At 36.8% G+C, this 15013-nt stretch overlaps 1 pseudogene; it reads right to left on the reverse strand.

Moving 5' to 3' along the window:
* Positions 1-12272: 12272 nt before the first annotated feature.
* On the reverse strand, positions 12273-13197 carry LOC128591372 (serine/threonine-protein phosphatase 2A catalytic subunit beta isoform-like; annotated as a pseudogene).
* Between the last annotated feature and the right edge of the window lie 1816 nt (positions 13198-15013).

The raw sequence follows: 15013 nt of genomic DNA on the forward strand, positions 1-15013 counted from the left end.
TAAATATATTGATAGAATCCATGAATGGAGAAAATGGGGCCTGTGTGTAATGGTGTTGTGTTTGTTTGACCTGAACACTATCTATTACCCCCTTCCTCAACACACCTTCCTGTGGCCACTGTGTCTGTGTCTGGCCAAAGGGTTGGGCAAGTGACTGGTTCAGACCGTTGTAATATTATATCCTCTTGGCTGTGATAATTGGTCCTGAAGTTGGAAGAATGCATGTTTGGCCAGGGGTTCCACAATCTGGTGAAGATCTGACTACAATATAAAGGAATAAAGCCAATGTGCACAGAGCAGCAAAGTCAGAATTTAAGATTCAATTTTCCCATGCTATGAATGTTGAGCCTTTTAAGCAAGTGCTATTGCTCCAGCCACAAAAGGCAGGTTGAAAGTGGTGACTTGTGTCAAGAAGGGAGTTTTATTTGCGATGTCATCTCCGTGCTCCATTATATGTGTGCTCCAAGAACTTTTCCAGAATTGATCAAAGTGTAAGTCTACTCGCTGCTGCTTCTTTTGTTCTCAGCAAGCCCCATGCGTCATACCTTACTCAGATTTGAATGGAGCCTTTTTGTTACCTTCATTCTAAGCTTGGCTCGGGAGTATCTCTGGGACACTGTTTGTTGGTATAATTGCTGGTCCAAGGATGTAAGGATGGTGGTGGATGGAGAACAGCAGCTTCCAAAGCAGATGATGCAAGTTCTTGTAGCCATGGCAAGTTTTAGCTGGGGAATATGTGAGGGCTCTTCTATTTGAAGAGGTCTGTTGCAGGCTCTTTATCCTGGCCAGGAATAGAGCACACATTCAAGATAGCTTCTCTAATGGAACTATTATGAAGTTGTCAGCGAGGAACCCAGGCCTCTTACGGGAGCGTAGCCACACTGTGGGCCTCTGGGGACACTGGAATATAGTTTAGGAGTTAGATATTTGCTCTATTCATGGTAGTTCTTGCCCAGGCCATCTTGGCAAATCCTTATAGTACCAAGGCTCTTTCATTATCAGGACTAAGTTATCATCCCATTGTTTCTAATCTGGCTCTAACACTGATAGTGTGACTTTCTCCCTCATTGCTTTCCTGGCCCTCTCTCTGGCCCACAGACTAGCACCTTGAGCACTGGTGACTTATTTTCAAGTAACTCCTATGGTTATTTTTTTCTGTATGGGTGATGGGTGGAAATGAGAGGGAGAGAAAAGCTTTCTAAAGCTTCAGTGGCGCTTTTGCAAATGATTCGTTTATGACTGTAAAAAAGCAGTTTGTAAAAACAAAACAAAACAAAAACAAAAAAAAAAAAGCAGTCTGTGTTACTTCACAGAGGATGTTGAGACGCACGAGTTCAGTAAGTCCTTGAGCACTAAACCACTTCTGCTCAACCCCCTGATTCTTGTATATTTCTGGCATTTACATCAAGCTTACATCTCCATGTCTCTGTGCTTTGTTGCTTCAGGAGTTTTTCTGAAGCTAATAAAACCATTTAGCTTAGCTTAGTTACAACCAGAATGCTGGAGGAATTAACATCTCACTTCCCTAGAGTGATTCTTAGCCACCTGCAGAAGCCAGTCAATGGAGGAGTGCTTGGAGACGTATTCTTTATGGTTCCTTAAATCATCTCCAGCAGCACTGAGCCCCAGTTTTCCACATTGGTAACCAGTGAATAGTGTACCCTATATTTGTTTTTCTCCTTTACTTTTCTTACTCCCTTAATTTTTTCTCTCGCTGTCTCCTACACCCAAGTTTTTGTCCTAAGTATTTGTGTTCTGATGCCAATTCTCTGATACCAGCTGGGCATCCTATAGTTCAATTCAATTCTGACACTAACTACCTTGTATTGGCACATATCCCACAAATTATGAGCAAAGTGCTCCATAAGACTGCCTTCATTTTAGATGTCAGCTGCAAGTCTCAGGGACCGACTATACTTTTGACCTACTGGCTTTAAATTCAGAGGTTTCCATGACCCCTCATGTTTAACAATTTGCTAGAACAAATGTCAAAGAAGTCACTGCAAGTATATACATATGAATATAGTTTTTTTTTTTTTTGGATTTTGGCCGGGGCTAGGTTTGAACCCACCACCTCTGGCATATGGGACCGGCGCCCTACTCCTTGAGCCACAGGCGCCACCCATGAATATAGTTTTATTATAAAGGATATGACTAAGGGACAGCCAAATGAAAAGATGTATAGGACAAGGTCCAGGAGGGGGAGAAAACTTCCATGGGCTCTTCTCATGGAGGCTGAGTACATCACCTTCTCTACCCATTAATGTGGTCACCAACCATGAAGCTCTGTGGGCACTCAGTATCCAGAGTTCTTATTGGGCTTTTATTACAGAGGCATAATAGTTTAACTTATTGGCCTCATGATTTAACTTGATCTCAAGCTCCTTCACCTTCCCTAGAGATTGAGCAGCCCCAGAGTTTCAACTCTCCAGTCCTGTGGTTAGTCTTTTTGGTGACTCGCCCCCATCCTGACACTGTATATGGGCCCTGGCTGGCTGTCACCTCATTGGCATAACAAAGATACTCCTACAGCTCAGGAAGTTCTGAGGGTTTTTCAAGTCCTATCCCAGGAACTGGGACACAAACTAGATATATTTATTATACCATAGTTTTACTTTGGAGGAAATTCAAACTAAAACATAAAGTTTTCACACCCACACCCAATACCTATAAAAAACACTCTGTTGTCAGGTTCCAAGTTTTCCCTATAGAGTGAGAGAGAATAAGTTGATGGAACCACATTGTAGAAGGTCTTCAATTCCATGTGCATAATGAAAATAAATGACAATTCCTTCAATTTTTTGAGTACAGAATAATTGAATGTAAATAAATGAATGTATTGGCCTTCAGTGCCCATCAGAATCACTTGCAGAACTGAGAATCCCGAATAAGATTTTCTAGAGTGCCATATTGGTCTCTGTAGATAAGAACAACAGTCAGAGCTGACATCCAGTGCCAAGGAGGCTTTGAGAGTGCTGTCCATGTTAACCAGCAAAGGAACCAACCTAATCTTCATTTGTAGGGAAGCTCCATTTCTGCTTTATGGGACTCTCAGGTCCTATCTTCTCCAGTGCATTCCAGAGCCTCTGGAACACCCTGGCTCCATACATCTGTACATGCTGTGGGGTGCCTGAGCCTTGTTTATGTCTACAGTTGATGGATAGAACTGCTTTTCCCACTTTCATTCCTATCTACCTCTGGACTCAGCTTCCTACCCAATGCTGTCATCTTTAAAGCTTTGATAAATCAGTTTCCATTTCCTGGGCCCAAGTATGCTCCCGTATTTGTCTGAAGACTTTTCTGAGCATCTCTTCCACCTTCCCAGAATCCTTCATCTCTGAACGGTTATTGTCCTCTATGAACTGCTGGCCTTTCTTTTCTTCTTCATCATAAGGAAAGAGCCTGCCTCTGTTCCACCCCATAACTGCTTGCCTTAATAACTCTGCTTTTCATAATGAGGCTTAATTGCAAGTTTTATTGACAGACTCATGTTATGCCACAGGAACCCATCTTGAATCAATTAATATCAATTAATCACACTGTGATTAACTTTAATTCTGAGATGTTTCCTACACCCAACAAATAACCATTCACATATGTTTCATTTAATATTTTTACCCCCTTCTTTGTTGACAAATGATCTATTATACTTAAAATTAATTAAATGTTAGCATGGTCCCAATTAACATTACATTAACAATAAAAGATGCCTTGATCGTTAATATTGAGCAAGATCTGTGACAATCTACCACTTACAATGTGCGCCATAAGTTATTGAAACACGAGGAGGCCTGAACTCTTTGCAAATATAGTGGATGGGACTGAGTCAAAATGTAAGTCCACATTTAAAGCTACGGAGAACCTTGGGACTTTTGGCTTCGATATGACATAAGCAGAGAAAGTAAAACCTTGTTAACCTAGAAATAGTTGCCTGTCTTTCTCTGTCTATGCTTTTGTAAACCAACAGTCAATGTCTAGTTATCATTCCTTTATATACAATCATTTTAAGTTCTATTCAATATTTTATATTATCTTTGTCTCCTTCTCATTTCTTTCTATCTTGAGCATTTCTTACCTAAAGGTTAAACCCAAACCTCCATCTTTCATTTTTTATTAAACTTTTCTTTTTGACCCATTTAACTAGGATACGTGGGTCTATATAATATCCAAATGTTATTTATCCATGCCCATATTGATAAACATCCAGATTGTTTTTAATGCTTTGCTTTTACAAGTAATATATCGATAAATATCTTTATGCATCTGAATTTGAGTAATTATCAGTGATACCGTCCTTACTGAGCCTTGCTTGTGTCTGTATTTGATGGGTAGAACTGCTTCTCCATCACTGGGTCATAGAGCAAGCCCAAATTACATTCCAGACTTGGACGTATTTTACATAGGAGGAAAGGGAGGTCTAGAGATATTAAGTGCTTTTTTAAATGTCAAGTTTGTGACTGGGCTTGATTTCAGTTCTTCTGAATCTTAGTGTTTATTTCACAATATGCTATCATATTTCCTTGGGTTTGCTGGAATTTTCTAAGTATAATATAATGTCTCCAGTATGATCATTTCATTGTTTACTAGCTTGGAATTATCTTTGTTTTGGACACCCTTAAGTAAAGAATAGACATTCAATATATAAGTTGCAGCTGACATAGAGATGCATACAATTATTATTAAATATTGGACAGTGGCATTGAGAATATAAGCCCAAACTCTTCTCTTGAAAAACATCTGCTTTTGGCATTGGACCAAGGCCTATAAAACCAGCCAAATGCTTTGGAATAGGTGATAGATACATAACAATGATTGACCAGGGATATCAAAGTTTCCCTTACAAAAAATGGCAAAACACTACTTCATTGATCAAAACAACATAATTACCACTTTTTTATTTTTAATTTTTTTACAAATAATCTTGCCCTAAAACATATGTATGTGTATGTCTTTGAGAGATATACAGTGATATAAATCTTCTAAGCTTTTAAGCAATCTTGGGACCTTTATATTTATTTTGATTGTTTGGAACAGTTTTGGCTGCTACAATGATGCCATCCCTAGATGAATAATTTTCCATTCATATACCCCTTGCCTCAGTTCACATTAATTTCTTAAAAATTAATTGAGCAACTTCTGAGTCCAATCACTTGATTACAGCAACAATCTATATTTGCTATCATTATAATACATGTACAAGATGGATAGAAATAAGTGACGAGTTTGAGTGCTGAGCTGAGTGCTGTAAGTGACCAGAGGAGAAAGCTGCTGAGTCAGTGAGAGTGAGGGGTGGCAGGGAGGTGATATTTGAGCTGGATTTTAAAAGATGTGTAGATTATGTACCTGAATGATTTGTATCCTCATATTAATCTGAGATTTAAAAAAGGAAAAAACAGACGCTTAAGAGTTGGTCAGGCAGAGGAAGGAAAGACGTTATCACAAGGATGGAAGACAGCAGGTCTCTTCTTTCTCCTCCTAAATCACTTCCTCTCCTTTTCTTTTCTTTTTTTTTTTTTATTAAATCATAGCTGTGTACATATTCTTCTTAGTAAAGTATCTCAAGAATAGAAGAAAAAGTATCCAATGTACTCAGCCCTACTATGAAACTAATTTATGGCTTTCACATGAAAGCTATAACCCAGTTATAACTTCCTCTCCTTTTCATCCTGCCCCTATAGTAACCATGTTTAGAAATAATCCGGGATCCCAGAGGGAAGAGGAACAAGTGTTCTACATTGCACCATGCTAAGCACACCCCTCCAGCACTTGTGCCTGTGAAACGCATTTCACGCCTCATCTGTTCCCTAAATGAGAAGTGAAAGCAGTTTACAGCTCCTTTACATTTGTGCTGTTTTACTGAACGGCATAGCTCCACCCGAAGTAATGAAAGGAGGTCAGTCCCCCTTTCTCTTCTTAGATTGAATCCACACAGCTCCTCAGACACTCCTCAGCCCATAGTGGCCTCCAGAAACCAGGAATCTACTAAGTGTCATGGGAAAAGGCTTGAGGGTTGGAGGATAGAGTAGCAACTAGTATTCACTTCCTTTTAGGGGGAGGAAATGGGTTTTCTTTTAGGCCAACAGTGTGTTATGGAGGAACATTTTACTTAATTAAAATGAAGAAATTATAAATGTACAGCTAGAAGAATTTTAATTTTTGTGTATACCAGAGTAAACAACACCTAGATTGAGGTATAGAACATTTCCCTTACCCCTTAAAATACTCTCAAGCCTCTTTCTAATCAATAGTCCCCTTCCCCAACACAACCACTATTCTGACATTTCTCATAGTAGATTAACTGTGGCTATTCTAGAACTAAATACACATTAAAGGAAATAGTGTTTTTTTTGTGTGTGTGTGTCTGGTTTGTTTTGCTCATATGAGATGTGAAAGATTCATGCATGTTCTGGTATGTATAAGCAGATCATTCTTTTGAATTATTTAGCCGTATGATACTGTATAAATAAACCATAGTTTAGTCAATCTCCTTTGGATGCACGTTTGGATTTTGTTCTGCTTTTGTCTATTATAAACGAAACTGTTATAAATATATTTTGGAAGGCTTTATGGACATATATACTCATCTCTCTTGGGTGCACAGCTAGGAGTGAAGTTTGTGACTTGTAATTTTATACTTTGATAGTTTTGTATTAAAATTCTGGTTGCTTTTGTTGACTTAAGGTAATAAAATTACTTTGAAAATCACTGTAAAGTAGCAGAAACTCCTTTAGGGAACATGTGATAAAAGGAAATATTGAATATTTTGGAAGAGAACTAGAACATGGAAAAGAGTTCCTATGCACGAATGTTTATTGTCCCAAATGATCCTTTTTGACTGTCCTGATTTGCCTGAACTCACTATATTTCAAACTACACAACACACCTCATCTCCTCCAAATTATATACCAGCTGGGTGTAAAAGCAATATTCTAGGAGTCACACACTAATAATGCACAGATAGACCATTTTCCCACCTTCACCTACAGTGGTGATGTGTCAGTTTTTTAGCAATCTGATACGTATTTGTATTTTACTTCTGTTTTTAATTTTCGTGCTTTGATTAATGAAATAAAGCATTTTGTTCATCTGTTTTTTAATATTTGATATTTTTCTTAGACATGACTCTTCATGTGTTTTGCCCATATTCTCTACTATTTGTCTTTTTCCTGTGGATATTTAGATTGCTTTATGTTAACTATTGCTTGATATGTATATTTCAAATACCTCTCTTATTTTGTTGTTTCTCTTTATTTTATAAAAATGACTTTTAGTATTCCTTAAAATTATACTTTTTCATCAGAAAAAAATTCAAGCAATAGAGAAAAGATCACAGAAAGGTAAAAATTCTTCCAATTTCCACTTCCTAGAGATAAAGAGCAAAACCTACAAGCAATTGATAAAGTTCTGGTGAAAACTGCTTCCTACATCTCTCCATGTATATATATAAATAACTAACCAGTTATACAGGTAGAAGTTTAGAATAATTGCTTAAAAACACAGCATAAGTTATAACTGAAATAGCTGTGCTTACAGTAAATATTCCTTTATTATAAATTATGTCATTCCTAAAAGAGTATTATAAAAAATTATGAATTTGTGATAGCATTTGAACAATATAGTTTGACTATGGGATGCATCCTTGGAAATTTTTGCTATAGAAAGTGAAAAAATGTATAAAATATTTTCTCAGACTTTTAATGTTGTCAAATTTTATAATACTGAAGCCTTTTTTTCTAACTGTAATTACCATAGTTGTTAATTTCTTTTCTATTTTTAAACAGATCATCAGCTTTGCCTTGGCACTTCATTAATTTTTTATTTATTTTGATTTATTGCTTTATATATATATTTTATTATTTAATAACCTTTATGAAAAGCTCTTAAGTGTTGGATTTCTTGAGTTCTTGCATGTTTCAGAATATTTCTCAGTTTCATTTATATTTGAAGAATGACTTGGGTCGGTATACAATTATTGTCAGACCTTCCTTTATTTTGAACTAGCTGGATATTTATGAATATCGCACCATTTTCTGCTGAGATTACTGATAGGTTGCTTTGGATAAAGCTGAGAGCCAACCCTTCTTAGCGTGTGCACACACACATGCCTATTTGTATATACCTTTCTTGTTCTGTCTAGATGTTCATTTGATTCATTTCTTTTAATTTTTTTTTCAAGTAATATTTTATTATTTTATGTTCAGGGTTAAAAAAAAGGTTGTGTATATCTTCTATTTTTCTCACTGTACTCAGTAGAGAAATTTTATTCCTTACATTTCTTTTTTTTTTTTATTAAATCATAGCTGTGTACATTGATATGATCATGGGGCATCATACACTCGATTCATAGACCATTTGACACATTTTCATCACAATGGTTAACATAGCCTTCCTGGCATTATCTCAGTTACTGTGCCAAGACATTTACATTCTACATTTACCAAGTTTTGCAAATACCCCTGTAAGATGCACCACAGGTATAAAATTTTGGTAGTACCTCTAGAGATTACAAAACAGATCTTCGACTTATCAAAGTCTAATATTGCTTGAAACTTTTATGCTCTTCCTGGACAACGTTAAAAATTTTAACTCCATTTAACCTCCTGTCAACTTGCATGAGTTGTTGAGTATTTTAATTCTCTCTATATTTTAAACCCTATAAAACATATTAGCAATAATAGTAGTTGTTACTATTATTGTCACTTAGTACAGAAAACATGCATTTCAGTTGGAACATAGTTAGTTTTTGTTGTTCTTCATTCTTTGCTTCATCTCCAGGCTTCCATTTGGGATCATTTTCTTTCTGTCTGGAGAACATTCTTTGTTATTTTCTTAAGTGTGATCTGGATCTGCTGCTGATGAATTCTCTGAATTTTTGTATTTATCTCACCTTTATCCTCCAAGTATATTTTTGCTGAGTATTGAATTCTAGATAGATACTACTGTCTTTCGCCACTTTAACGGTGTGCGTCTCAGCTGTCTTCCTAGTCCTTTGAGTCTAATGTCAGTCTTCTGTACTCTTTTCTTATCCTTTTCCTGTACTTTTTTCCCTCCATCTCTCACTTTTTATACTTTTTTCTAAACTTTCTTTTTTCATTATTGTCTAAACCTATACATAATGTTCTTGATTTAGCTAATTGTGTTTTTCAGTTCAAGAATTTTGATTTAATTTGGTATTATAATTCCTAATTCCCTTTCAAAATCCTCAATCTTGTATTTCACCTCTTTGAATATATTAAGCATTGTTATTTTTAAGTGTATATCTGGGAACTCCATTATCTTAACCCCCTTTAGGCTGTTTCAATTGCTTCTTGTTTCTCTTGGTTTTTGTTAGCTTTTCTTACTTCCTCATTTCTGTTTGTTTTTAATTCTTGAGTCCCTGGTTAGAAAATTGGACTGAATTACAGAGTCTGCTTTAATCAGAAGTGGAATTCTGAGTCTCTGATTTATTTCATTTTTATCCTTAATGTTCAGGAGTTTTTTAGAATAGAACTTGTTAATGAATTCTCTGTAGTCAATTCCCACCTGCATTACTTCTCTGGATATATTATTTATTTATTCCAGGCAAATTTACTTCTACTATTATTTTTTTCCTTTCTTAGAATTCCAATTTATATATCTATATGTGTGTGTGTATATATATATTTAGGCATATATGTATATATATGCATATATATGTACATATACGTGTGCGTGTGTGTTGATTGATTCTTCTTTGCTTTATGGTTTGTCATCCCCTTAAAAATCCTTTAAATATTTTTTGTTTGACTGATTACCTGAACCATATTCGAGCAATCTGGCTGTGTTTTATAGTCAATAGCATGTTGCTTCTAGTATGACTTTATCTCTACAATGTTTTCATTTTCTTGTATTTCTACTAGAGCTTTATTGGTTCACTTTCTATTATCTTATAATCTCTTTTGAGCTTTATTTCTCTTTTCGAAGTCTTTTTTTTTTTAAAGTTCTGTGTAATTTTGTGTAAATTTTTTATATTCTGAAGAATTATTTGCATAATGCCTTCTTCTCTTTTCTACTGGATGCTATTTATTTTGTGTTGTTTTCCTTCTGCTTTACTGTTTTTAAGTGTGTAGGTCTGATGCTGGTTCCTTTTCATTTAAAGCTTATCTTTGCATGGAGTCAACTAGCTATTCTATGGGAACGGCTTTGGGGTCCATGTTGAGCCGAAGCTACCCATGACTTAGAATCAGTATTATAACCTTAAATACTCTGTCATTTAATCTTTAATTTGCCTTACCCTGAGCTTAATTCTTTTCTTAGTTGTTGAAGGTCAGTGATCGGTGTGGCCCAGAGAAAATCTCTTTAGTTCACATCTCTGGGTTATCATCTGGCATTTGTTTTCTTCCCACCTGCCTTCTCTTTGCTTTACCTCTAGAAGTTTCGTTTGGTTAGGAGTCTCAGAAGGCATGTTGGGCAGACTTGAAAATAAGAATTTATGTGCTATTACTGCACATATATAATTTAGGCAGTACTAAATTATACTAATTATAATAAGTACTGCCTATAATTTAGGCAGTACTAATTATACTCCCCAGGAGTACTGTCCAAAACTAAAGGTAAATCTCCTGGGCTAGTGTCTAGTTGCAAGTGATGGGTGTTCCCACAGAAAGGCCTCCACCAGTGTCTCAGGCTTGGGTTCATATTGGAATTCTGCATGTCATAGGAGCTGCTGTTGGTCATCAGTAACTCTTAGCAATTTCCTTCTACATGTATAGATACTCAAACCTGCTCTTGGAGTTGAAATTTTCCTACCAATCTTTCAAGGACATACTCTGTTGTTTTTATCTTAATAGTAGCCAATTCCCATTGCAATGTTGATTTCTTCTTTTCTGAAGCTTAGTTGTGAGAAAAACTATCTTGCCAGCTGTCTTTGAAAGGCATGCCATAAACTTTATCATTTACTGTTCTGGGAAGGTTATATTTCAGAGTTAACAAAACAGGGGAGTAATAAAGTCTAATGAACATTGGAGTGCAGATACCAGGGTTATATAACCTTTGATTCCTTTCTGAAGGAAAGATTTTTGGACTTATTGTTGATAGTGTAGTGTGTCAGAAGCTGGGTTCTAGCGTCATACTCTCATTCTACCACTTTCCAACTGTATGGCTTGGGCAAGTTACTTAGCTTAGTTCTTTACTTTTATCCTTTTTAAGTGGGCATGGTAATAGTACCAACCTCCTGGGTTTATTGTAAGACTTAAATGAACTATTATTGTAAAGGGAGGGTTGGCTGTGCTGGTACACGGTGTGTATTCAATGAACATTTGCTATTATTAAGTCTGCCGATTTTCTTCCTAAGTGTAGAAATCAGTATTCTTATCCTCACATCTCCCACCCTTTTTTAGAAAGGTTGTCATAGAGAAGATACCTCATGAAAGAAGGGTCCTGGTAGAGGAATAGTTGTCATAAGAATCACTCATTGAAAGGAACTTTTCCACATAGACAGTTTTCCCATAGAGATTCTAAAATTGGGAAGATTCTTCCTTCACTAAAACCTTTATCCATGAGGACAATTCCCCATGAGGACCTTTCCCCTCAAGGACTTTTTCTTCATGAGGATCCTATACCTTTTGTTTGTTTTGTTTAAAGTGCAAAGTTTATTTGCTCAGTACACCAAATAGGACACAAACACTGTCATGACATACACAGAAATATACAGATCAACATAAGACAATAATCTAGTTTAAATGAAGGGAAATCTCTGTGCATGTTATGACAACATATTCCCCCAATCTTTTCTTCAGTTAAGTTAATTACACATTTCAATAAAATATAGGGCAATGGATTAGTGGAAGTTACTTGTGAATTTTTCTTAAAAATCAAACAACTATTTAATCCTTTTTAGTTAAACACTATAACTAAAATTTACATGTAAGCATAAAAGGAGATGAATCAGTTAGTTACCTTTTTTGCTTCAACAATCTGGAGGAAAATGGTTACTACAAATAAAGCAGGCAAACCATTAGCCTGATCCATCTAGAACATAGTGGGCTCAATTTTAGTCTCAAATTATGCTAAATGCTCTTCATGAATATGGCACATTTTGGTCCATGATGTGGTTTCATGCTAAGACAGATACAAGTTACAGATACAAATACAGAAGATACAGAAACACACTGATTACTGTTTTCTCTTGTTTTACATGTGTGTGTGTCTATATATATGTATATATATGTAAACCATATGTGTGTGTGTGTGTGTGTGTGTGTGTATATATATTTGTTTGCCAGGTATACTTCCACATAGAAAGGCAGGTTTCCCTAGGAGGAATTTACAGGAAGTAGTCTGGGTATGCTCTGTAATGTAAGGCTCTCATGATGAGGTGCTGGGTCAAACTGAAGGAAGGAATATTTTCAAGTGTCATCTAATTCTATGATAGCAGCCTGGTTCCCACAATGACAACAGTAATTGGGTGTGTTGGAAATGGTCACCATATTCCAATCGTGGCATCAATTACTTCCATCCATTATAAGCTGGTAAGCCCGAGAAATCAGCATGAGACCATTTTCATGGTTAAGTGTTTCAGAAATGTTTTGTCCAAATGCGTAACTAGTACTATGGGATGAAATACCCCACCCATCATGATCATCTGGATCTGACCATAATAGATCACACGATGGCCCTCAGGTGGAACTTCTTGTAAGTGATCCAGGGCTCTTACTTGATTTAGTGTGTCTATGGATGGAGACAGGCCCGCATGGAGCCAGAATATTTGTCCATCTCCTAAAGGTGTAAGTGGAGCATAATCAAATAGATGTGTAAAATATTTCCAAACATTGGCATTCCCATACTTTTGTAGGCATTCATCATAAAAGCCATATACTTGGGTAAGTTGTTGGCTTTCACGATTTCCTCTCAATATTGTAATGCATTCTGGAAAATGCACCTTTAGTGCTACAAGTAGAGTCTCCACTGAATAAATAACCTCTATGTGGTTACCCAAGAATAGTTTGTATCTGGCGATTTCGCACCAATTCTATGGAGTTCCATAACGTCATGAAATTGGCTATGCATGTTTCCACAAACACTAACAGGACAATGAACCTCTTGCACATTTTACTCTTCTCGTTAATGGTTTCTTTAGTATTTTTGCAGTGTCTGCAGTTGGTTTTTATTAAACTATTTACACTCATTCGGCTCCTCAATCTTCTTGTCCAGTTCCTTAGTGAATGCCTTGTCCTTCATGGAAGCCCAATCCCTTTCCTGCTGACTCCCTCTCCTTCCTGGAGTGCTATTCCCCTCTCCTGGGGCTGCCCACTCCCAGAGGGGGAGGAGGGAATAGTGCCTGCCCAAGCCCCAGGATCTTATACTTATGGGAGCCCTTCTATCATGAAGACCCTATTCCTATAGGATAGGTCCCATGAGGACATTTCCACATAAGGGTTAATCCCCTTGTCTTCCAAGAAGACATTTTCCCCATTTTGTCTTATCTCCCCTGTGCACAAAGATCCTTTCTTAAAGAGAATTGTTCCTCCATTAGAGTTCTTGCTTCTCAAGGACTCTTACTCCCAAAAGTGGTGTCCAGAGACCCAATGGGGGAAATTAGCACCTAACTTTTGGACAATTTTTCTTCCTGAGCTCCTCCAGCCAGATCATTAGGCTCTAGTCATTGATTCTATTGACATTGTACACAGTTGACCAAAGCCCTTCTCTTTCATTTAGTTATACATCTGGCTTTTGGGAGAGGGCCAGTGGTAGCAAGTAGGTATGGATGAGACCCTCTCATTATAATAGTGACCTTGATTATTTTCCTCTGGATAAGTATGCCATGGTGGGAAAACAGAGTATACAGGTCACATGCCCATTAGGTCAGGATGCCCTGAAAGCACACTTGCTTGAAGGATATCACATCAGTGAGTGTCAACAGAAGGGGCACAGCAGGGTAAGTATTCTTCTCCAAGAAGGTACATGGCACATGAGTGGTGTTCTGTTTCCTGTTCTAAAGAACTAATAATCTAGAAGAACTGGAAGATATATGGAATATAAACAAAGTGGAATGAGTTGGTGCAGAATAGAACTATTGTTTTGTTCATTTTTTGTCTTTTAATTTATAATAATTATTATAAATATATTGCTTCAAATTGTCACAATTTAAAATGAAAAGCATAGCATTTCAGATAGAGATAAAGCATGTATCAAGACCTAGGCCAACATTTCCCCAAGCCAGGAGCACAGAGTTGGCAAAGAAACTGAGAGATGAGGCTGAAGAATCCTCTTCACTTCAGACCCTAAAAAGTTATCCAAAAATTCTTTTTATGAGATTCTGTAGACAATGAGAATCCAGAACAGGTTATTCAGGAAGGAAGTAAATGCAATCAGACAGGTGGAAGATTGACCTGTATAGGATATAGAACTGAAAAAGTGAGAGACTAAAAAGAAAGGAGTGTCTTAATGTGTCATTGCTGGGACCCAGCCCAGATGCCGAAGGCCTGAAGTACAACAGCATCTGTGGGTAAGTAAAGGGGAGAAAGAAAGGAAAGCTGGAATTATTCCTCTGCAGTGATCAGAGGTGATGTGTGTAAGGAAAATGAGAATCAGAGATGGCTCAAAGTTTTTTAGCACAGGTGATTTGGAAATTAAGAATCAGTCTCGCTTGCTCACTAGGACCATCATGGACAAACACCTTTGATCCTAGAGCAAAGTAGAGAAGTGGGAGGAGGGATGGTGATTAGAACACTGGGACAGGAATTAGAACATTCACGTCCTACTCATAATCCTTTCACTAACTGGTTAGTTACCTAGGTGGGGGTAAAGATGTTAATTAACCTCTTAGGCCTTAATCTCTTCATTGTTAATTTGCATTTATTGCTGATCTTTCCATGTGGGAAAAGTCTGTTTTGGAAGTCTATATAGTTATGTTTCCTATTGAAAATTAAAATCAGCAATTTGTTGTTCTTCTGGTTGTTTGAATGTTCAAAATAGAGGAAAGACACCTGGATGAAATATTTCCACAGGCTTTGCAATTCCCTTAAGAAAATCCAAGAGCCCTTAAACTTTTCTT

The sequence above is a fragment of the Nycticebus coucang genome, chromosome 8 (genome assembly GCF_027406575.1).
Source record: "Nycticebus coucang isolate mNycCou1 chromosome 8, mNycCou1.pri, whole genome shotgun sequence".
Lineage (NCBI taxonomy): Eukaryota > Metazoa > Chordata > Mammalia > Primates > Lorisidae > Nycticebus > Nycticebus coucang.